Genomic DNA, 23,630 nt, shown 5'->3' with positions numbered 1-23,630 from the left:
TTGTTGTTGTTATTATTATTATTTAAACTGCCCCTTGCCACTGTCCCCAAGTCCTATTGTGTTCAATGGGGCTTACTTCAAGGTAGATCGGCACAGAAGTTAATAACTGTAGTTTTAATTATTTTTGCAAGTCAATCAATCATTTTTATTGTATACAGTGGTACCTCGGGTTACATACGCTTCAGGTTACATACGGTTCAGGCTAGACTCCGCTAACCCAGAAATAGTGCTTCAGGTTAAGAACTTTGCTTCAGGATGAGAACAGAAATTGTGCTCCGGCGACACAGCGGCAGCAGGAGGCCCCATTAGCTAAAGTGGTGCTTCAGGTTAAGAACAGTTTCAGGTTAAGAACGGACCTCCGGAACGAATTAAGTACTTAAGCCGAGGTACCACTGTATAGCCAAAGGCCTTTACAATGGACGGCAGAGAATAAAAGGAAACTTTAATCTAAAATCACACACATAACCTGTAGCACCCACCTGCCCACCCAGAGGTGTACCTGGAACTCTTGGCAACGAGCTGTATCAGTGCCCGCCCCCCACTGAAAAAAATCACCTTACTGCAATAGCCATATTAGAGATTAGGACATTTCATGTCCCCCAAGTACTTGAAATGTCCCGAAAGATGACAAGATGGGGAGTGAGGGCACAGCGTAAGGAGTAAGGGTTTGATCTTGCCCCATGACAGCAGAGGCGCATCAATACACACACACATACGTCACCGAGGGGCTATTTTTCAGGGGGGGGGTAGAGACTTGGTATCCCCAACCCCCAGGTACGCCTCTTTACCCACCCACCCACTCCCCTATTCATGGCAATGCTTCCTTCCCTCTTCCTTTAGGGAGCATCCCCGGGTCGTGAAGACCCACCCAGCTCTATTTCGAGAGATGGAGACCCTCACTCCTGAAGGGTCAGGGGCGTGCCTTGAAACGTGCAAGGGAGGCGGCGGGGGGGGGAGGAAGCCGAGCGGCCACACCCCCCCCGCCCGTCCCGCGCGCACCCGCGCCGGCCAGCCAGCCAAGGGAGGCGCTTCCTAACCCCACCCACCACCTGTGCGCTGGCAATCAGCTGCGGCTCCTGCTGTTGCTGCCGCCGCCGCCGCCCCTCCCTTCCTCCCTTTCCCCCGAGGGGGAAAACGGAGAGAGAGAGAGAGAGAGAGAGAGAGAGAGTGCGCGCGCACCCAGCCGCCCCTCGCCGCCCGGCCCTGGCAGGCGCGTGGCGCGTGTGCGCGGCGGGCGCATGCGCGCGGGGGGGGGGATAGCCCTGAAGAAGAAGAAGAAGAATAAGGCTCAGGAGAAGCGCGAGGCGGTGCCGCCGCCGACCCCCCCCTCCCCTTTTCTATATCCCAAACCCCCGCCGTCGCGCGCGCGCGCGTGTGTGTGGAAGAGGGTGGCTGGCGCGCGCGCGCGCGCACTCCCTCCTCCTCCTCACTATCTCGTCATTTGCTTCTCCCTTGATTGGTGAGGTGTGTGTGTGGTGTTGTGAGGGGGGGGGGGGAGAAGGAACCAAAACAAAAGCGGCCGCGCTGACTGACTGAGGAGGCGGGCGTTGTGAGGGGGGGGGGTCGTCCAGCCGCCATCCCCTCCACGGTCCCCCCCCCCGTCAGCAGCAGCAGCAGCATCGCCTCCCCGCCCCCCTCCTCGCCTTGGCTTGTGTCTGTGTGGAGGGAGGAGGGAGCCGCTCCTCCTCCTCCTCCTCGTCGCTTTCGGGATGTGGTGAGGGAAGGCAGGGAAGGCTCCCCGCTCCCTCCGCCTCGCAGCCCCTCCCTCACCAGCCCCCCCCTCACCCCAGAAAAAAGAAACCCTCCGGGGCAAGAGGAAGGGAAGGAGGTGGAGTTGCCGCGCCCCGGAGGCAGCCGGACGCCCGCCCGCCCCCCGCCCCACTCACACGCCCCCCACCCCGACGCCCCTCAGGAGGTGAGTGTGGGATTGGCGAGAGGGGGGAAAAAAGGGGGGTGGGCGCTGGATGGGTGTAACCCAGGCGGGGGGAAGTGGGATTCTGTCACCGTCTCCCCCTCCCCCTCCCCCTCCCCCTCCCAGCTGGCCCTATCGCTCGATGTGGAAGGAGGGGATAGGTCGCCCGCGCCGTCTGAAGGAGTGATTGCGTGACAGCGAGCTCCGTGCACACGCGGGACGTGCGGGCTGGGCATCGCTTTTTATGTAGATGCCTTCCCCTCCCGGGCGGGCGCACCTTCGCGCGCCGGCCCGACACGCATCCGCGTCCGGCTGCCATTAGCGATGCTCCTGCTTACACGCGTAAAGTTATAGGTGGTATGTTAATAATAATTAATAATAGTCATACCTTGCTCGTTTGGCCGGCCGGGTTTAGTCGTGGCAGGGTCGCTTGAGGTGAAAAGCACACGCTCTGAACGTACAGTCTTAATTCTTAGATCGGGGGGGGGGGCGAAAATGGGGTGGCGTTTGGACTGGGAGGAGGAGGAGGAGGAGGATGTTGCTGTTTGGGAGCATGTTTTGCGAAGAGGAGGATATCCTGGGCTGCTGATATCCTTTCTCTCCTTCGCCTCCCCGCCACCCCAGTTTGCCATGGTCTGAGGTCATCTGGTCTTGCACGGTGTATGTGTTTGTGTGTTTTGTGTTTAGTTAGAAGTATGTTATTACAGGCGATGGGGGGGGGCATGAATCATCTCAGTGACTCAAAAGGGGAAGGGGTTGTGGTATCTTATGGGGCAGTGGAATTTGCTGACAAGTATTAATCTAGTGGGGCAGGAGTTTGTGGTACAGTACCTTGCTTTTTGTTTTGGGTGACAGATGCAAATGTGGGAGCTGTGGGGGGAGCGAACATCTTCGTTCAGTCTGCATATGTAAGAGTTGGGTCACATCAGCCTGGGTGTGTGTGTGTGTTCAGAGTGGGGGTGATGCCTGCACTGCATCGGTTGTGTATAGATTGGGGGCAGGGAGCAGAAAAATCCCATGATGTACCAATGTAGGCATGAAGCCCTTTGAACAATGATGTCAGCCATGTATAGAGAACAGAGGGTATATTGACATGAAGAGCATGAGAAATCTTTCCGCCATGGGCTGGAAGGTAGAGACATTGAGTCCATATGGGTATTGTAGGGTGAATGGGCATTATAGCCTGGTGATATTGAATTGGCAGTCTGTTGTCGAACTGGAGGGGTGGGTCTCTTTAGGACTTGTTGATATCAGGGTGACAAAAGGTGCTTGTTATACAACATTCATACTCATAAGCCTGGATGCGGTATAGCGATTACAGTGGTCCCAGTTGGTGTGTGGAGGGCGGGAAAGTCTGTTTTCAGTATTACTGATGAGGTAGCAATTATATTGGGGAAACTAGTAATTACTTTAAGAAATCTGAATTCAAAACTTGGTGGCCAGTATTTGTATTGGAGTCAAATTATTCACACACAATAACTGAAAGTAGAGACCAGTCTAATAATATTACCTGTTTCAGTTGGAGCAGCACTAAAACTGTATTAACAGACGTAATATGATATATTGGCTTGTTATGGTTGAAGTGAAGAGTTGCTGTTTAACATTTATTTACTAAAACTGCTACTATGGATGTATTTACTATTTAACTTTACAAGAATCATGGTCAACTACTCTTCCTCAAACAGTGTGACCTATATACAAAAATGAGGACGAATCCCTTTTTTTTAGAAGTAAATTCCACTGAAATGATGCCTAGCTTTGATAGCTTCAGCAATTTCCTCCTCAATTTTGTTTTTGTTTGTCTTATAATCAACTTTACATTTTTCTTTTTTCACTTGGAAAATACTTACTCCCCCCCCTCCCCATACTAAGGAGTTACAGTTGGGAATAAGCCCCATTGAATTCAGTGGGACTTGCTTCTGAGTAAAGATGCACACCCTTTTGGGCTTGTTTGCTTTTTCTGATGGTCTGTGGCACTGAGCCTCCATTATAGTGGTTGCTTAATTCTCCAAACTTCAAGAAGGGGTTTCCCCCCTTGTACTGTGTGCCATCTAAAGCTTTAAACAAATAACACAATCGTCTAATTTTGATAGATGCCACTATTTGAAATTATTGTGTTGCATATGTTGTAAGCAAGACTGTTTGGGAGCTCTACTGTCCCTTGGGGGAAATGCTGAGAATTTATCTATTTTCTATTAATATGATGCTGGTGCCTAGGAGTTTGAAACATTACTTCCAATTCTGCTTTGGTGGGCTGCACTAGAAAATCTTGTGATGTAGAATTTGTCACTTATTGGGCTGCCATTTGTGGCAGGAGTTAGGGAAATAAAGTATAATTCCTTACTTTCATATCATTTTAAAAAAAATTAACTTGCATGTCCTTAAAACTGTTGGAATATAAAGGCCTATTAGAAGGAAATGTATTGGACATCATTCTTATTTACTTTCCCCAGAATTTAATTTAACCTTATGTTTAGCTTGATTTCACTGTCTTGAGAAAGGTGAAGAAAAGTTTAGGTTCTAGTCATACAACTGGCCAATTTTGTGCTAGCCAGCTACTGAATTACTTTCATGTCTGTTCCTGTTGGGATACCAATTTTATGTTGGTGGATCCTTGGGTAATGATATAATTTCAGGACTGCAAGCCTTATTTAGCAGTGTTGTTGTTACAAAAACCAGAAGAACCTTTAACTCAATTTTCCCATAGCACTGTGCTATAGGAAATGTCTGAGGTGGTTTGTGAAAAATTGTTTGCTATGCCTTACAGAACATGTACAGAAACATCTCACTGGTTTTCTTTGGTTTGCTGTTTGTCAAATAGTGATTTTTGAAACTTCAGATTTTCGGTACACTTGTTTGGGTGCAAAGGCAACCATTAGAACAGTTTGGTCTTGATAGTTTTTTTTAATAGTCTGCTTCTATATAAGCTTTCATTTTGTAAATGGCACAGTTCTACCCAATTGCATCTTTAGTAGCTTTTATATCTTACTGCAATATTGGACTACAGAATGTGCATATGCTCCTATTCTGAATGTGAATATTTAGTTCAATGGTACTATTCATGTTGTGTGTCTTGACATATTTAAGGCTTTAGTTCTTCACAGGGAAGGCTTTGTATGAGGACTAATGGGTGGGGAAATTAATCTGTTAGAGTAGTATGCCTTTCAGATTAGCACAAAAAAGAAGGAAAGCAGATGAATCACGCTTGTTGACATTTCATTTCACTTGTTCTCAGTATTTGCCATTTATTCATGCTAAAAACGCATTTTGGAATATCAAAATATGATTTTGCATAGACAACTAGAATTAAAGCAAAAACGTCAATATTAAGGTCCAACATTATATTTTAAGTTATTGTGAAACATGAAAATAAGATCTCATAGAAAATGACAACAGGATAAATGTACCTTTAAAAAGATCTGACACAGACACCAAAGTTCATATCTATACACGTCCATTTGAAAGTAAGTCCCATGGAATTCACTGAGGCTTTCTAACAGTCAGATAGAGGGGTTGAAACCTTCCTTTTCTTTGTTCTTTACAGCATTAGGTTTTGACTTCACTCATTTTTCTTCATATGTGAAGTAGGACAATTACTCCTCTTGGATGTCTGTCCCATCCTGTCTTAGAATAATAGGATGAGTTACTGTTTATTTGGTTAAGGATGAAGGATTCTGATTTGTACTACATTTGGACAAATTTGCAGTATCCAAGGCCTGCCTTCATTCTGTTTGTGTCTTGTGGAGGCATAATGCTCCCAGTTTGCCTAGCACTTGGGAGCAGCCCATGGGACTGCAACCTCCCTCCAGTCCCTGGGGTGTGAATTCCTGTCACAACTTCTGTTGGAAGCCGCCCAGAGTGGCTGGGGAAACCCAGCCAGATGGGCGGGGTACAAATAATAAATTATTATTATTATTATTATAATTATAATTAAGCATCACATTGGCAGAGATGTACACCATGGTCAGGACTATTCAGCGTTCCCACTTAATGAAGATTTCAAACTGCGGTTTGAACCCAGCTCCAAATTATGGTTAAGGAAAAGCCCTAATTAGGCAGGTGGTGGAAATTTGCACTCCAGAAAGGAGGGATTGGGAAGGGAGTGCAAGATCCATTCCTGAGCTAACTGGGAGTGTTACACCTGCATTTATTAAACATATTCATCAAAATGTATTACCCTCATTCCATTAAAAAGTCTCAAGGAAGTTTTAAAAAGTTATGAGAGCAGTAAAAGAGTGAAGCAGTAAACAAAAATTCAGATAAAGACTTGAATGCAATTAACAATTCAGCAGATTAAAGTTTAACCATTTTATGCCAATTGCTCACTGAGATCTTGAGTAGACCCCTTTGCATGTTGTGGCCTCCCTCAAAATACATTTAGTTGGGATTAGAGCTAGGGTGGGGAACCTGATTGTGGCCTTACAGATGTTGCTGGACAACAGTCACCCATGAACATTGACTCTGCTGGCTGGAGCTGATGAGAGCAATACAGTGGTACCTCGGTTTTCGAATATCTCTGTTGACGTACATTTCTGTTCCCGAACACTGTAAACCCTGAAGTAAATGCTTCAGTTTTTAAACATGTCTTGAAGTCAAACATGCCACGCGGCTTCCGCTGAGTGCAAGATCCTGAGGCCTAGCTGTCGGCTTTCGAGTTTTCGGTTTTCGAACGTTTCAGAACCTGAATGGTCTTCTAGAACAGATTGCGTTCGAAAACCGAGGCTACAGATTTCCCACCCCTGGACTGGAGAGCGCTTTTGCAGTGGCTGCCCATGGTTCTGGAACTCCCCCCCATGTGAGGTCTGATCACCTTTAAAGGTAAAGGTACCCCTGCCCGTACGGGCCAGTTGTGTCTGACTCTAGGGTTGTGCGCCCATCTCACTTAAGAGGCCGGGGCCTGTCTGGAGACACTTCCGGGTCACGAAGCTGCTCTGGCGAGCCGGCAACAGTGCAGCACACGGAAACGCCGTTTACCTTCCCGCAAGTAAGCGGTACCTATTTATCTACTTGCACTTAGGGGTGCTTTCGTGATCACCTTTACTTTTTAGGAAAGTTTTTGATCCTTAAGTCAGAGGCGGATTTAGGTGCAGAGCCTTGGGAGCACCACAGGGGGTATCACAACTATGATGTAGAATGAAAGGTAAGAGGCATGGGGCACCAAATTTTGGCATTGTACAAGGCGCCGTTGAAATTCGAGGCCTCAAGGTCTGCTACTGCTTAAGTATATGGAGTTCAGGACAGGCAAAAGAAAGTATTTCTTAACATAGTGCATAGTTAAACTATGGAATCTATTCCCCCAAGAGGCAGTGATGACCACTAACTTGGATGATTTTAAAAGAGGGTTCAACAAATTAATGGAGGGGAGAGCTATTTATGGCTACTAGCCACAATGGCTAAGCGCTGCCACCATGGTTAGAGGCAGCAGTGTTTTTTAAATGCCATTTGCCGAGGGCCACAGGTGTAGAGAATACTCATGTGCTTGAATCCTGCTTCCTGGCTTCCCGCATGCATCTGGTTGGCTGCTGTGAGAATAGGATGCTGTACTAGATGGGCCATTAGCAGCAGCAGGCTCCTCTTATGCTCTTATGTTCTAATTCTACCATATATTGTTTTAGTAGAAATGGTTTTAGTGGATGCTTTCTATTTTTCCTTTTATATTCTCGGCATTGTTTTTTTACACTTGTATTATAATGCTTTCAGGGACGCGGGTGGCGCTGTGAGTTAAACCACAGAGCCTAGGACTTGCCGATTAGAAGGTCAGCGGTTCAAATCCCCGCCACGGGGTGAGCTCCCGTTGCTCAGTCCCTGCTCCTGCCAACCTGGCACTTCGAAAGCACGTCAAAGTGCAAGTACAGTGGTACCTCGGGTTACATACGCTTCAGGTTACAGACTCCGCTAACCCAGAAATAGTACCTCGGGTTAAGATCTTTGCTTCAGCATGAGAACAGAAATCGTGCTCTGGTGGCGCGGCAGCAGCAGGAGGCCCCATTAGCTAAAGTGGTGCTTCAGGTAAATAACAGTTTCAGGTTAAGAACTGACCTCCAGAACGAATTAAGTACTTAACCCGAGGTACCGCTGTAGATAAATAGGTACCGCTCTGGCGGGAAGGTAAATGGCGTTTCCGTGCGCTGCTCTGGTTCGCCAGAAGCGGCTTAGTCATGCTGGCCACATGACCCAGAAACTGTACGCCGGCTCCCTCGGCCAATAAAGCAAGATGAGCACCGCAACCCCAGAGTCGGCCGAATGGTCAGGGGTCCCTTTACCTTTTCCTTTATAATGCTTTAGTTTCTCTGTGTTAACCACCTTAGACTTTGCTTGAGGAAAGGAAGGGCAGAATGTTATTTTTCATTCTTGTTTATTGAGAATGTTTCAATTAAAAATTAAATAGAAAGTGAAAGTGAATGATTAAAATGTTATAAATAAAAAGCTGATGGAGCAAAAAGGGTTTTATACTGAGTTGGAAGGCTGGCAAAGAAAGAACAATACAGGCGTCGCTAGGAAAGCTTAGGTGGGGCAATCAAAACAACACTTTTCTGTGTTTTAACCAAAGGCAACTCAAATGTTGGTGGAATGCAAAGGAGTGTGTCTCCAGAAGATTATAATCAGCTGGCAGACCTAAAGGTGTCGTATTCCCAACTTGTTCAGGGCATTTTGAATTGGAACCAAAAGCAGACCAACAGCCACGGAAATTGGTGTAATAAGTGGCACTGGTCAACAGATTGGCCACGACATTCTGGACCTCTGAAACTTCCAAATACTTTTAAAAACGTAAGAGGAACTTGCGTCAGGCTGGCAGACCATCTGTTCCAGCATATTGTTCTCACAGTGGCCAACCAGATGCCCGCGGGAAACCTGCAAACAGAACCTGAGCAAAAGAGCACACTCCCCTCCTGCAGTTTCCAGCAACTGGTATTTTCAAAGGTAGCTCCACATGGAGCACATTGCAATAATACACATGCAATGTAGCCAAGCCATGGGTTTCTCTAGTAAAATCGGATTTTTTCCAGGAGCAGATACGGCTCATCTACCAGCAAAAAATTTCCAGTGAAAGATACATAGAGAGGGAACCTAAGCAATTTCAATTAGCAGGGCATTGTGACATAGCCACAGCAAAGGCACTATCTCTTTTGTTCACTTGCCAAATCTCCTGAAATGGTATCCAGAACAAGGTTTTTGACATTAATCTTAATTCCTAGGCAGGCTTCTCAAAGAGAGAGGTCTCTAAGGTAACCTGGTCCTAAGCTGTTTAGGGCTTTAAAAAGTATAACCAACACCTCTTGTGCAGCTGTTTTTAAAAATGTTTGAGCAAAACTTTCCATCCCATAACTGGATTTAAAGATGTATTGTAATGTGTCTAGACAATCCATATAATCCTGGAAAATTTGGAGTTGAAACATCTCCCTATGCTTGAGCACGTTGCCCCAAAATAGAATATTAGGTACAGTCAAACCTTGGTTCTTGAACAACTCTGTTTTTGAACGTTTTAGCTCCCGAACGCCTGAAAACCAGGAAGTAAACGCTCCGGTTTTTGAACGTTTTTTGGAACCTGAATGTCCAATGCGGCTTCCGCTTGAGTGCAAGAAGGTCTTGCAACCAATTGGAAGCCGTGCCCTGGTTGTCGAGTGTTTCAGAACCTGAACGGTCTTCCGGAACAGATTATGTTCGGCAACCAAGTTTTGACTGTACTTACTATAAAACCTATCTTAACCCTGATGCTAAGCCTCAACGCTGCTTCTTTAAGGCTGGATGGAAAACTCCTTTTTGTTCCTCTTACCAACTTGGCCAGATTAACTATGACTGCTTTTATCAGGAGGCAGAGCAGGAAGAACACATAGATGGTTGGCCTTTCTGCTCCAAGAATCCTGTATACATCCTTAGGTCTGCGCAGGTACTTTGTCCTGCCTACTAGTGCTATTGACCAATGGCCTTCTCCAGTTAACTGAAAAGAAATAACTTTGGTACTGAGTGAGGAGGGAAAGACCTGACAAGTCAGCAGTGTTGAATACTTCTTATAAAGGAACATGTTTTTAGAAGACTATGGTGATAATATGGAATAATAATAACAACTTTGCGTATTTCCAGGAGCCTTTTTTGTATTCAGATTTTCTTTCCTAAATTGAAATTGTTCACATTATCCATCAGTTGTGAATAACTGAGATGACTAACTTCTATGTCAGTGACTGCAGGAAAATGTGACTTTATATGGTATATTGGAAAGTTCTGCCTTTCTTTCACATGGCATAGAACATGGGTTGGGAACTTCTGGCCTATGGGTCAAATCTGGCCCACTAGGCTAGGTTCCTAATTTGATTCACAAGTCACAGCACTTTTCCTCCAGCCTTGTCCACCTGTCATTTGCCTGATGTGTCATTGCATTAGTTATTAACATTAGATATGGAACAGGTAAAGCTGTGGATGCAAAGGAACAATTGGGAGCCTTATAGGGCTCTCCCTTCTGTTCATTTGCATTTGCAATTTGCATTGGTGCTGTTTAAATTTGATGCTAAATGCAAAGTCTGCTGCATTTGGCCTGGATTACCAACCAAGCAACACAGCTTGCATTCTGCACCAAATTTAAATAGCAGTGAATACAAGCCATGCTTCAAAGGAACAGTTGGTCAGGAAGGCTCCCAGTTCAGTTGTGTTTCACACTGAATAAAAACTGCACTGCTTTGGGCTTGATCTAATTGGAAGGTCGATAGCCCTGTTAAACTGTTAAACATGTGGAGGGTTAATCAGAATTGTATCCAGCCTGCTGTCTGAAGCAGGTTCTTCACTGTGGCATGAAAATAACTTTGGTTGGTTTTGAGATCCCACAGTTCAGTATTTATTTATATTTATAGGTATATGTATCATATATTTTTATTTTTTAATTTATATCCCACATAATTGTTTTGCAAAGAGCAACAGCGTCTCTTGTGCTGGAGATCCATTTTAAACAGGAATTCTTCTTAGCTTAGGATCTTGGTTTGCTTAAAGAAACAATGTAGTTTTGAGACTCATCTATTTTCAGATGAATTTAAGGTAAGGCTTTCAAGTTGTCACAGGTTTCTCTGAAAGCAAAAGCAATTTTTTCATCATGCATCCTTTAATAGATGTAATAATTTCATCTAGTTACATGTTTACTGTCCTTAATTAAGCTAATCCACATAGTGGTAGCATAAAATAAGAAACTATGATATCTATATATATATCTATACTTTTAATTTTATTAGCTTTCTAAGAAACATGATATAAGCATAAGCATAACAATTGGTTTCCCCCCTCCCCCAGAAGACCAATACAGTAAATTTTCCCATAAATCTATTTGCATAGTTGGTCGGTGCCAGTCATTTCAATACTTTATAAATTGATGCCATATTTTAGTAAAATCGTCTGTATCAGTTGCATCATGGCGTGTACTCTTAGTTTCTCAGATAAAGCAATTGTCCATACTTCCTGTGATACGGTGATCTCTTTATTTAAAATATTATTTCACCCTTTTGGTGAGAAGAGCCTCCAAAGCCTCTAAGGAATTCAGCGGTGTGACCGTGAATACTTATGGGTACTTTAGCTGGAGAAGATGACCCTGTTGTGGATGGATGCTTCCATACAACCTTGACGGAATAACATAGGAGAAACTTGTTAGAAAATCTAAAAAAGGAATGAATATTCTAAAGGCATGGAGGGGGTCTGAAGGAGTGTTACGTTTAGTTGTCCAGTTATATTTTGTTATACATCTATGAAAACAAATAAAATTACTTTTAAAAAAGTAAACACAATTTTAAAACAAATGGAGATACTAAATAAAGATTAAAAACCATAAAGCAATGAAACCAGATCGGTAGCAGCACATTAAGTATTATTATAAGCATAGGTAAACACCATGGAATTGACAGTTTATTTGAAAAATAGTGAAGATGGCAATAATTGAGCTTTCCTGGGTAGAATTCTTGAAGACAGGATGCCTTTGAAAAGACTCTTCCACCTGCCTAGCCTCAGGACTCAGCTACATTGGCAAAGAAAAAGTGCTTTATATGTGTTGTTTATGTATTATAACACTGTGATACCAGATGGCAGTGTAGAGTTCCATTTTTCCCAACCTGATTTCTCATACAAAGTTTACAACGCATTTAATGAGTACCCAGAGAAAGGCCTCAGAAGAAGATCTTAATTGCTGGGTAGACTCTTGCTTTACACTGCACCTGAACTGAAAAGCATCTCGACTGAATTCGGAGAAAGTGTAAATCTTAAAGACAGAGAAACAATTTTAACTTATAATTAAGAGTCCATGTACCTGTAATATTCTGCATGGTTCAATTTGCAATGCCAGCTATAGCATAGACTCTGTACCCTGGGCAAGAGTCAGTAAGTACATTATAATTATTGAATGAGGCTTGGTCATGGACTTGGGGTTAAGTTTCTTGAGTTTATAAATCTGTGGTCTATACAAATATATTAAAGTATTGACTAGTGTGTCTGTGAATATTTGTGTGTTGTATTGTGGCTTGACTGGTGGATCTGGCAAGCTACTTGCTCAGAAGAAATTGTTACTATTCTGCATTCTAACTGCAAGGATGTCATCTTGGTTAATATTTACGTATTTATTTTATTTATTCCACAATATTTAGAGATTTTAATAAAATCTCAAAGCAGTTTAATATTTGTCCACCTTCCTTTACTCTCTTCCACCTGATTTCTACATTGGAGATTGCATATAAATCATGTGGGGAATGACAAGTGATTTCTGATAAAGAAATCCGATGCAGGGAAGGAAATAAGAGTGAATAGATAAGAATACGTAACTGACAGTCGAATACACAATTTGACAGTTTTGGCTATCCTCCCTCAAGAATTTTTCTATCTACTTCAACAGTCACTGTTTAAGGGAGTACCCAAAACTAATTTTGTTATAAAAATATGGGTGTAGCATTAATTTTCATAAGGGTGCCCTGTTAATTCTTTAATATTCTGCTGAGTTTGCCTTCTCCATTCCACATCAACATCCCTTTCTAACCTTGATGTAGACCTGTGACCTACTTCCTTTCCACTCATTAACATTCTTGCTTATCATTGGCCCACTTAAATTAATAGAAACAACAGAGCTCACACCTGAGTAATTGTTTCTGGTTGACAGAAGATTTCTTTACTCTGTTTATATTTAGAAATCCCTGTGTACCTCAGTGGAATGGAAGGCTTTTTCAGAAAATCAAGGAAAACCATTTTTTTTTTATTACTTTGGGTCCAATAAAAATAAAAACATAATGAAAAATTAAAATAAAAAACACATCCATTTAAACTAAGTTTCACAACTTTATTACTTTATCTGCAGTGGAATAGATGGTTAATTAACCTACTTCCTTTTTCTTCCTATATTCATCACCTGCTGCTTAGGTGAGAACCAAAAATACTGTCTGCATTGTTTAGGTCACCCTATCTTGGCACAAAACATCAATTCAGTGCTAAAATTGAACCTTGTGCCTCTCCGCCAGCATCCCTGAAAGGTCTGTCTAGGAGACCATTGACAGCAGCACCAGTCTGCAAGCCTGTGAGCTTGGGGTCAATGAGTCCCAAGGCTTGTTCCCTTTCCATGGTGTCTTGGTGACACGTGAGAAATCATTCCTTCTTTCAAGAAAAGTTGAATTTCATTGTCACTATAGAAATCAGTCAGTAAGTGCTTGATGCCAGGGATGGAGAATGAAAATCTCCAGGGATGTGTCTCTCCCCCCCCCCCCCAAAAAAAATTCTGAATTAGAAAATGTCCCAGAAAATTAGTTTAACTTACAACAAGAATGGAAAGAAAACATAAAATAGGCAAAAGCATTAAAGCCATAAATAGTACTAAAAGTATTCATCCGCCAGCAGTCAGTAACAAGGAAATGTAATTTAGCATGCTTATATTACTTTTATTTAGTAGCACTCCAGGGCATATTTTTGAAAATCCAATTTCTAAATAAATTGTGTCCAAGTCCCCTAAACCTTTACATATGCACCCGTGTACATACTGTAATTTCTGTTCTGATTTGAGATGCCATATCATTTATCCTCTTCTATCTATTTTGCCAGGGCACCCAAATGAAAGATTTGTAATCCCTTGTTTATTGGATAAAGTCTTGTATCACTGGACAGGTGGCTAATGTTTTCAAAATTGCTATACCCATAAGAGGTCAAATGATGGACTGTATTACAGGGACTGCATTAATTGTGTTCTGTATCTAAACTGGATCAGGTCTTATTACTGTAATTAAGGTATTGATTGATTACTTGTATTTAGTAAACAAAACTAAAAACATTGAAATAGCCAGGCTTGCCTAGTTTTTATTTGTAATTGGCATTCATTTGTTGTTGCTAATGAATTTAGGAAACAGATCTTTTGTGTGCAGAAAAATGAAGCAGTGAAGTTTTTTTTTTAAAAAAACTTCCTCTTCACATCACTGACTGTAGCTCTTCCCCTGTCCAAAAAACAAAGGCTAAGGAGAGGATTAAGGCCACATTCATTCTGATAGTCTAGTTGTGCCTTAACCTCAACTGAAGCTCATAAAGTTTCTGTATGTTGTGTTAAGATACTGTAAAAAGGTAAAGGATAAAAGGACCCCTGACCGTTAGGTCCAGTCGTGGCCGACTTTGGGTTGCGGCACTCATCTCACTTTATTGGCTGAGGGAGCTGGCGTACAGTTTCCGGGTCATGTGGCCAGCATGACTAAGCCGCTTCTGGCGAACCAGAGCAGCGCACAGAAACACCATTTACCTTCCCGCTGGAGCGGTACCTATTTATCTACTTGCACTTTGACATGCTTTCGAACTGCTAGGTTGGCAGGAGCAGGGACCGAGCAACAGGAGCTCACCCTGTTGCGGGGATTCGAACTGCCGACCTTCTGATCAGCAAGTCCTAGGCTCTGTGGTTTAACCCACAGCTCCACCTGCGTCCCTAAGATACTGTACTTGACCAAAATTGGGTGAATGCTGCAATCCAGTTGACCCAGTTGCAGTCAACCTGCTTGGGATGAATGTTCTCCTGGTCTTTGGCATAGCCTGCCACTTGACTTCATGCTCCTTATTCACTCTCCCTTCCCATTTTTTCCCCTTTTGTAGCCCTCTTTCCAAAAGAATATTGTGCAACTCTATTAGAGTAAGCTTAGTCATTGCCCACCCATCTGTGGGTTATCCCTGGTTCTTGCAGGATGAAGGCATAATGACCTTGATTCTAGCAGGTTCAAGATCCTGTTTCTAGCAAGTTGATGATATGGCCACACCCAGCCATACTTGTTTATATGTCCTACAAGGAAGGCCAAGCTGCTGGCTTAGGGCCTAGAACACCTCCATCCTGCCCTTTAATGTGATATTGAGAAGAAAGACACAGCATCTATACCTACTGGGGGTTGGTAGGACCCTTATTATCCACTTAAATCAGGGGAGTCAAAACTCCCAAGTCCTCTCCACCCCCCAGATATGTGGAATTAACCTATTTGCACTAGTGCTGTCTTGTAATAATTATTTTTTTGTCTTCATTGGATGACCTAGCTGTTCATTGTTTTGCTCATTCACAATCCTGTGAGAAAGTGACTTAAGTTTCTTTCATATTTCCTTCCTTGTATTGGCCTCTGGTTGCCTAGATCAAGCTCTGCTCTATAGGTTGACGTCTGTTTCCCTTTCCTGCTCCAACAGCAGTTGGATTAGTATTATTTTTTCCATTCCTTGTCCTCAAATGAAATTAGTTCAGTGTTGGATGAATGCTGTTTCCTGGAGAGCCTTTCCTGGTGGCATGCCTACTGCTGCCATTGATGCCCACTGTCATGAAATACAGTAGGCTGGGTCTCTCCATCACATGCGTGTCAGAGAGTGGGGGCTTGGGGGAGTTATTTAGGTATTTCCCCCCTTTTTTGGCACAGCCTGCCATGCTGGTGTATGCACCTGCAGGCTTCACTTGTACTACGTGGTCTAAGGGGAAGAGAGAAAAATGGTGTTTTTACTGTATGCAGTTTCCTTTGGTACTGGGGCAGGGCCGGCAGCAGCCCAGTCAATTCACTTTCCCTGGACTGGCAAGAACCAAATATATTCTGGTCCAGTCTAACTTCCTCAATAGCAGCCCTTCATCAGCTTCCTCTTTGTAGGACTTCTCAGCCATTGCTGTCCTGCTGTGACGGAGGGGAGTCCTGAGCACTCTCCAGTCTTTCCACCACTGCCCTGCCAAACTTCTTTTCAGTCATGCTGGACTGCAAAGCCTACCAGTGCCAGACAAGCAGCAAAAACAGTGTGATCTTGTTTCTGATGCTTCACCTAGAACAGGGTGGCGGATGGACACTGTAAAGCAGTCCTCAAGTATCACCTGCCTTTTGGTGGCTCATCACAGCACTCTTGCCACTGTCAGCTTAATCTGCCTCTGCCTCTCATACCTTTCCAAGGAGTGGAGGTAAAGACGCTGCTCCTTCCACATAGAATTCAGCATTTTCATTTTAAAATGAAAAATTGTTTTGAAGTGAGAGTTTTGACATGTACATTTGACACACGTATTCCTGTACCACTACACTCGATTGTATGGAAGTGTTTAGAAAATATATACTTGGGAGGATAATGTTTCAGTGTGAATGTGTAATATACATAACATTTTTATAGAAGTCAAATTATCGCTGGATTAAGCATAGAAATGATGACTGTTGAAATGCTTACATCTAGAGTACCGTATTTTTTGCCCTATAGGACGTACTGTTTTCCCCTCCAAAAATGAAGGGGAAATGTGTGTGCATCCTATGGGGCGAATGCAGGCTTTCACTGAAGCCTGGAGAGCAAGAGGGGTCGGTGCGCACCGACCCCTCTCGTTCTCCAGGCTTCAGGAAGCTATCCTCAAGCCTTGTGGAGAGCTGCTTGCATCCCGAGTAGCGCGCCCCGGGCTTCGGGCAGATATCCGCAAACCTGGGGAGACCGGCACGACTTCCTGCCGGGCTCCCTAGGCTTGCGGATAGCAGCCTGTTCTGGGGGCTCGGGCTTCCCCCGCTCCAGCCCCGCACCTGGGGGGAAATATTTTTTTTCTTTATTCCCCCCCCCCCAAAAAAAAAACTAGGTGCGCCCTATGGGCCGGTACACCCTATGGGTATTTCCTTGGTTTTTGCACAAGTTGTTTCAGACATGCTTCTTGATTAATATTTGCATTCATCGTATGATTACTTTTATGCACTGTTGACTTTTTTCAGCTGTGCTATTCATGTAGTGTTGATATATTTCCTCTTCCCTTTAAGTTGCATTCACATAATTGGTGCCATGTTGTTTATCTCCTAAACTATGTTACCTATTTCTGCAGGCTACAACGATATAGCTATGTAAGCAGTCTGAAAGGTGGTATTATTGTCATGGTAAAGGTACCAATTTGTAGTAGCTTCAAAGTGGGTAAATTCGTAATTGCCATACTAGTTCGTTGAAATGATGCCTCAGTGTGTGACAGTGGCCACACCCCAGGAATGGCTTTGACTGGCCAGCTAAACCAGGCAAAGGTAGCTGATTGGTCTCAAACCCTCAGTGAGATAGAGACTTCCCCTGCATGTGAAGGCTGGCTCCAGCGAATTGAGAGGATGAGACCAATAGCAGGTCCAACAGTTAAAAAGTGGTTTCTACACGATCTGTAGAGGGAAGTGAGGGGCAAATGTGTGGCTGCCGAATGCTTGAAGCAGGGTTTTGAGCTCCAAGGCCAACTCTAAGGCAAGTTTCTGCTCTATAACCAACCCTTAGCATTTGTTTTTATCCTCTCTTCCATTTTATTTCTTAACTCCTTTTAGTGCTTCGTTTTGTTGTTTTAATTTATTATTTTATCTCATTGTTTTATTGTTCTAACTCCCCTAAACTGTGAGGCTGCATGAAGCTGGGCTGGGCTGAGCACTCTGCTAGGCAGTGCCAAACCCAAGGCCGAGCCAAATCAATTAACCTGGTAAGGCATCCCATCTTGAAGAAGGAAAACTTAGTTCCTAAACCCTCTGCCTTTCGGGTTATCTTTGGGAGAAGAAAAGGCTAAGGAGTAAACTCTGCACAAATCCGGAGTGGAGTCCCTAAGGCAGTTGGATGGCATCTTGTATGCCTCCTTCCAGCGACTCCTGCAGCCAAGTTGGTGCCAAATGTATTGCTCTGCTTTCCTTTGGACCACATTAGTGAGGTTGAGAGCAGGATCTTGTCATCTGGGCAGCCCAGGACCTCCATAGACAGTGCCAAGGCTTGTGCCCTAGGAGGGTTGCTTCAGTACTGCTAACACAGCTGTTTGACTTCACCTCTGGAGGCACACTCTATTGTCCCTTGAGACAGACTGATGCCAACAACAACAGCCTTTTAAACAGCTTAGCTTGGATCACTTATACCCTATCCCGAAAAGTGTTTACCCATGATGTAGTTATCAAAACTGACGGGGAAAATAAACTCTATTGATTTATGTTAAATCCAGACAGAATAGATTTCCTGTGTTCTAGATTAAATTGTCAGTTGACTTGTAGTATAGATAATATTTTTTCTTTGGGGCCTTGGGTTGCTTTGACATGCTGAAATACTGCTTGGATTTCTTCTGGGAAAATACTGAGATGACTCAAGTCCACAAGCTAACCACGGTTTGTCGTCATGTCGGGTATGCAGATTAGTATGGCTTTCAAATCAGGATCTGAAACCCGGCAAAGCAAGCACTCACACTAAGGGCACACTTTTAATGTTGCCTAACAAAATGCCTTCATTTTAAGATACAGTAGCTTTAGTATACTAGTAAATACATATTACATTTATGCAATTTTAGAAGAGATTATCACTGTGAATCTTACGAAGTTAATATAGATTCTGAAACGGGTTGGAGAGAAAATAGATTATTTGCCAGGAAGCAGCACATTATATCTATTTCTCATTTGAGTTGGCTCTGCTGTCCCCTTTGCCATCTTGTCTTATAAAGAATAAATTTGCATGTTCGGTGGTAATGAGAATATGTCCATTGGATAGAATCCTTGGGATTTTATTATTTATTTATTTTCCTCAATAAAAATGATAGAAAACCTTAGCCTGGTAAATGGATGGTAGGAGGGATATGAGTGTGTCCCAATGGTTTTTATTTTAATCTTGCACTGACACAGGACTGGATTTAAGCCTATTACTCAGATATGCTTCTGAAACTTTTTGATGTAACCTATTGGAATATCCAGTTGTGATTCTGGTGCAACAAACTGAACACAGCTTCTACAGTTCCTATCTATTCAGTGTAAACGCATCTCAGAAGTAGGTAAAACTGATACTAGATTTAGATTTACCGTTGTTGTAACTTCTGGTCTTGTCTAGTTGAAGGTTGGAGGATGGATGACTGTTCTATGGAAGGATCATACTGCGCAATGATATCATTCACATGCTGGAGTGTGTAAAAGGGTTTGGAAAAGCTCTCCAGGGTCCAGGTGGGTTGGTCATCCTGTTCACTATTGCCCTCCTCTTCCGTGCTGGAACTTGATCTCACCAGTTCCTCCAGACTCAAGGCCTGTTGCCCCTCAGTAAGTTCCTCTTCCTCCTCCTGGATGAAGCCATTGCGACTAACTTCCCTCACCATCTTCATAATGTTCTCAGCCTCATTGGCAATGCCCAGAAATCCCTTGAAGTCGTGAACACATTCCTTCCACAGTTTGTGCCAGCATGTTTTAGGTTAGGACTTGATTGCATCCACTGCCTGCTTGGTGTAGGTGACACAGTCGGCAGTGTTGAAGGACTTCCAGAATGCCATGAGGTTGAGATGTAGATCAGCATCCATCATATCGATCAGCGAGGCATAGGTGAGCCTGGTGTAATGGGACTTGAAGCAGTGAATCAGCCCTTGAGCCAAAGGTTGGATGAGTGAGGTTGAATTGGAGGGGAGAAAGGCAACAGTGATATCGTCGTGTGCAAATGGCAGCTCCTGCTGCGGGTGACCAGGAGCATTGTCCACCATCAGCAGCACTCGAGCCTTTTCTCCTGCAGGTAACACCTCACCTCCAGAAAGAAGCGCATGTGGAACCAGTCTAGAAAGCTTGCAGGCCTTCTTGTTGGCCTGCCAGAAGATAGGCAGCAGATTCTTGTTCTTGCCTTTGAGGACATGGGTTTTTTTTAAGCTGTACACCATGTCCGGCTTGATTGAGTGCCTAGCCACATTGCCTTCTCTGCTTTGTCAATATAGTCTTCTCAAGCATCTTCTTCCAGGACATGCCTGTCTCCTCTGCTCTGAAGACCTGCTCTGGAAGGTATCCTTTCTCCTGCAGCAGCCTCTTCAGTAGCCTCCTGGTCTGTGGATGCAGCTTCACCAGCTGCCTGTACAGTACTTGCCCAGTTAAGTGAAAAAAGCAGCTAAATGGAGCCAGACTGGTACCTGGGAATAATCTGCACCAGGATGGACCTAAAAGAGAACATGACAAAACACTATTTATAATCTAATAAAGGTAAAGGTACCCCTGCCCGTACGGGCCAGTCGTGTCCGACTCTGGGGTTGCGTGCTCATCTCGCTCTAGAGGCCGTGAGCCGTCGCCGTCCGAAGACACTTCTGGGTCACGTGGCCAGCGTGACGAAGCTGCAGCTGGCAAGCCAGCACCAGCGCAGCACACGGAAACACCGTTTACCTTCCCGCTATAAAGCGGTCCCTATTTATCTACTTGCACTTAGGGGTGCTTTCGAACTGCTAGGTGGGCAGGAGCTGGGACCGAACGACAGGAGCTCACCCCATCGCGGGGATTCGAATCTAATAGTCTATTATAACCTAATAGCTCTCAACTAAAAGTACCAGCCCATCCTGAATAATCACACTTCCCTCTCTCGCAGGCCTTGAGTGTTAGGTCTGTACTTGCTTACGGACAGTGCCCAGCCTAAAACAGGCATTTGCTATCAGCAACAGGCCATATATCAAGAGAGAAACACAGAAGCCAGCCTTGCAGCAGGCGGAGATACCAACTTTATCCCCGTATCTTGCAGGCAAGACTGTTACAGGGCTTAATAATGTCAGTGATTTCTGTGTGTGCTCATCTACTTGCCATCATCTCCCAGCAGTGCCTTTCTGCATTCTATATAGGACAAAACAATCCAATTTCTATGCAAAATAAGAAGTAGACTTCAGCCTAACATTAGAAATAGCAATATGCAGAAACCAACCATTTCATTATACCTGAACACTGATTTTAAGGTGGTTATCCTTGAACAAAGGAACTTCAGAGGTAAACCCTAGTCTGAATTATAATTTATTGGGGAATTAATTTTTGTCACTTGCAGCTTGAATTGAGATTAAGGTTTGTTTGGTTTTTTAAAAAAAATTCTACATGTGCTTGTTTATTAGCTTACCAATGCCAGGATGTTTGTGTTCTCAGCAACAGTGCTGTGGCAATTGGTCATTGCTTTTAGATAACTGTTGCTGTCTGTTACTTTTGCGTTTCATTTCCCTCTTACCTCACTCTCTTACATTCCACCTCCCCCGGTCATTACCTGGCAATTTAGGAATACAATTCATGCATCTGATAAATAATTATTATTTTAATTTCTATACTACCTTTCTTCTGAAGCTCACATGGTGGTTTACAGTATATTACACAAAAATACACATCATAATAACAAACCAAAACAATGTCTCCTACAGTTTAAAAGGTCATAGATTGTTTAATTAGCCAAAGGCCTGGGAGAAGAGGAATGTTTTTACCTGGCACCTCCCTGGGGAGAGCATTCCGCAAGCGGGGAGCCACCACAGAAAAGGCCCTTTATCATGTTGCCACCCTCTGGCTCTGTCATGGAGGGGGCACATGAAGAAGGGCCTAATACGATGATCTCAGGGTCCAGGTTGATTTATATTGGGAGGGGCAGTTCATGAGGTATTGCGGTCCTGAGCTGAAGGGGACTGTAGTCCACAAATGCTTATTTCATAACATTTTTTCTTAGTCTTTAAAATGCCACAGGATTCATTGAGTCTTCTTTTTAAGCCTGACTTGCATGAATGCAGGAAAATCTAATATAAAATAATGCTTGATTTACCACTCCTTTTTAAAGTACCAGGAAGCAATATTCACAATGGCTGTTAAAAGCTTATTCAGCATAGCCGGAGAAGATTTCACAAACCAGATTGGACAGGGATTGAGTGAACAAGTGTGGAGCCTCAGAATTCCAAGAAATGTGTCCACATATTTGTGCAACAATAGTTGCACCCCTTCTTAGTACTGCATGAACTATGATATATTATTGGAAGCAGGTATAAGTGGTTTAAGCTGCAAAATGTTTAGCAAATTGGTCACAGTGACAGTACTTCCCAGGAGTGGGTGCATGTGATAACAATTTACACACACACACACACACACACACAAATTGACCAATGCTGAACAGAAACAGTGGTGGCAGAGTGTTGCTATTTTTGCTGTCATCACTGCCACATTGTAGGCTCTGTGAGAATATACCAGATTTTCTGAATTTCTATGAATTCTGGTAATTTTAAGATCTTCAATAAATTTATCACATAGTTTTCATAAATAGGATAACAAAACACACCTACTTTTTCTCCACAAATGCACAAATCTTATTCTGACGAATTTTCCTCTAATTTCTATCTATAAATGTCAAGGGCATTTCTTAGAAGGGCAGTCTTATTCCCCCCCCCCCTTTAAAGATGGAAAAGCATGAATACCTTTGCTGACAGTGATCCATTTTGTAGTAACATTAGAAAGCTCTATTTTATATTCTTTTCAAGTCTAGATCAGGTGCAAAAATCTTTCCCTTTACTTGTTTTTTTTGACCTTCTACTTAGAAGATGATATTATCTGGTCTTGTGACAAATTATATTCTAGCATTAGCTTCTCACACACCAGTGTCTAATATAATGTATCTGTTTGTTTTAAAGCACACTTTGAATTATATTGTAAACATGGATGATTCCACAGATTCTACCAGAAGAGTCGGTTATCACCTTACTTCCATAAAATTTTGAGAAGAGCCTATATTGCTTGAGGTGCAGTGAATCTGCTTATATATTATTTTTTTGAAGACTTTAACTGAACCAAAGGCCCAAACTTTTGAATCTGATATATTATGACCCGTTTCATCATACATTTATGGTATTCCAAAATACCATGACTGGATTCTAATTGAGAAAGTGATTCCTGTTGACAATGCAGCCTACATTTTTACAATATTTTCAGTTCCACTTGTGACATTGAGATTAGGGAGATACCATGTGTACACATGACAACTGATTAACACATGTCTGAAAGGTCCGTGATCACACATGTGCACACAGTGCCAAACCTGTAAGTAGTTGAAAATGTCACTAAACACGTCACTAAAAAGGGTGGAATGGGGGCCGGGTGGGGGTAGAATGGGCTCATACATGCTCTGCTGATGGGTGGGTGGGGGGAATGGAACCCCTGCACAAAATCGTCGTTGATTGTATACTTAAGATCAAAGTGTGTGTGTGTGTGTGTGTGTGTGTGTACGTGTACGTAAAGGTAAAGGAACCTCTGACCATTAGATCCAGTCGTGACCGACTCTGGGGTTGCGGCGCTCATCTTGCTTTATTGGCCGAGGGAGCCGGCGTACAGCTTCCGGTTCATGTGGCCAGCATGACTAAGCCGCTTCTGGCGAACCAGAGCAGTACACGGAAATGCCGTTTACCTTCCCGCCGGAGCGGTACCTATTTATCTACTTACACTTTGACGTGCTTTCGAATTGCTAGGTTGGCAGGAGCAGGGACCGAGCAACAGGAGCTCACCCCATCGCAGGGATTCGAACTGCCGACCTTCTGATTGGC

At 43.6% G+C, this 23,630-nt stretch overlaps 1 protein-coding gene across 1 annotated transcript in view; it reads left to right on the top strand.

Moving 5' to 3' along the window:
- Nucleotides 1-1,312: 1,312 nt before the first annotated feature.
- TANC2 (tetratricopeptide repeat, ankyrin repeat and coiled-coil containing 2) overlaps nucleotides 1,313-23,630 on the top strand; it is a 193,527-nt gene continuing 171,209 nt past the window's right edge. Inside the window, exon 1 of the mRNA XM_081837550.1 lies at nucleotides 1,313-1,464. The gene's annotated coding sequence lies outside the window, so the exon portion shown is untranslated. The remainder of the gene's footprint in view (nucleotides 1,465-23,630) is intronic.

This window comes from Podarcis erhardii (genome assembly GCF_964252035.2).
Source record: "Podarcis erhardii genome assembly, chromosome: 13".
NCBI classification, from domain to species: Eukaryota; Metazoa; Chordata; class Lepidosauria; order Squamata; family Lacertidae; genus Podarcis; species Podarcis erhardii.
Note: the sequence above shows the minus strand (reverse complement) of the source record. Positions and strands in the feature narration are given on the sequence as shown.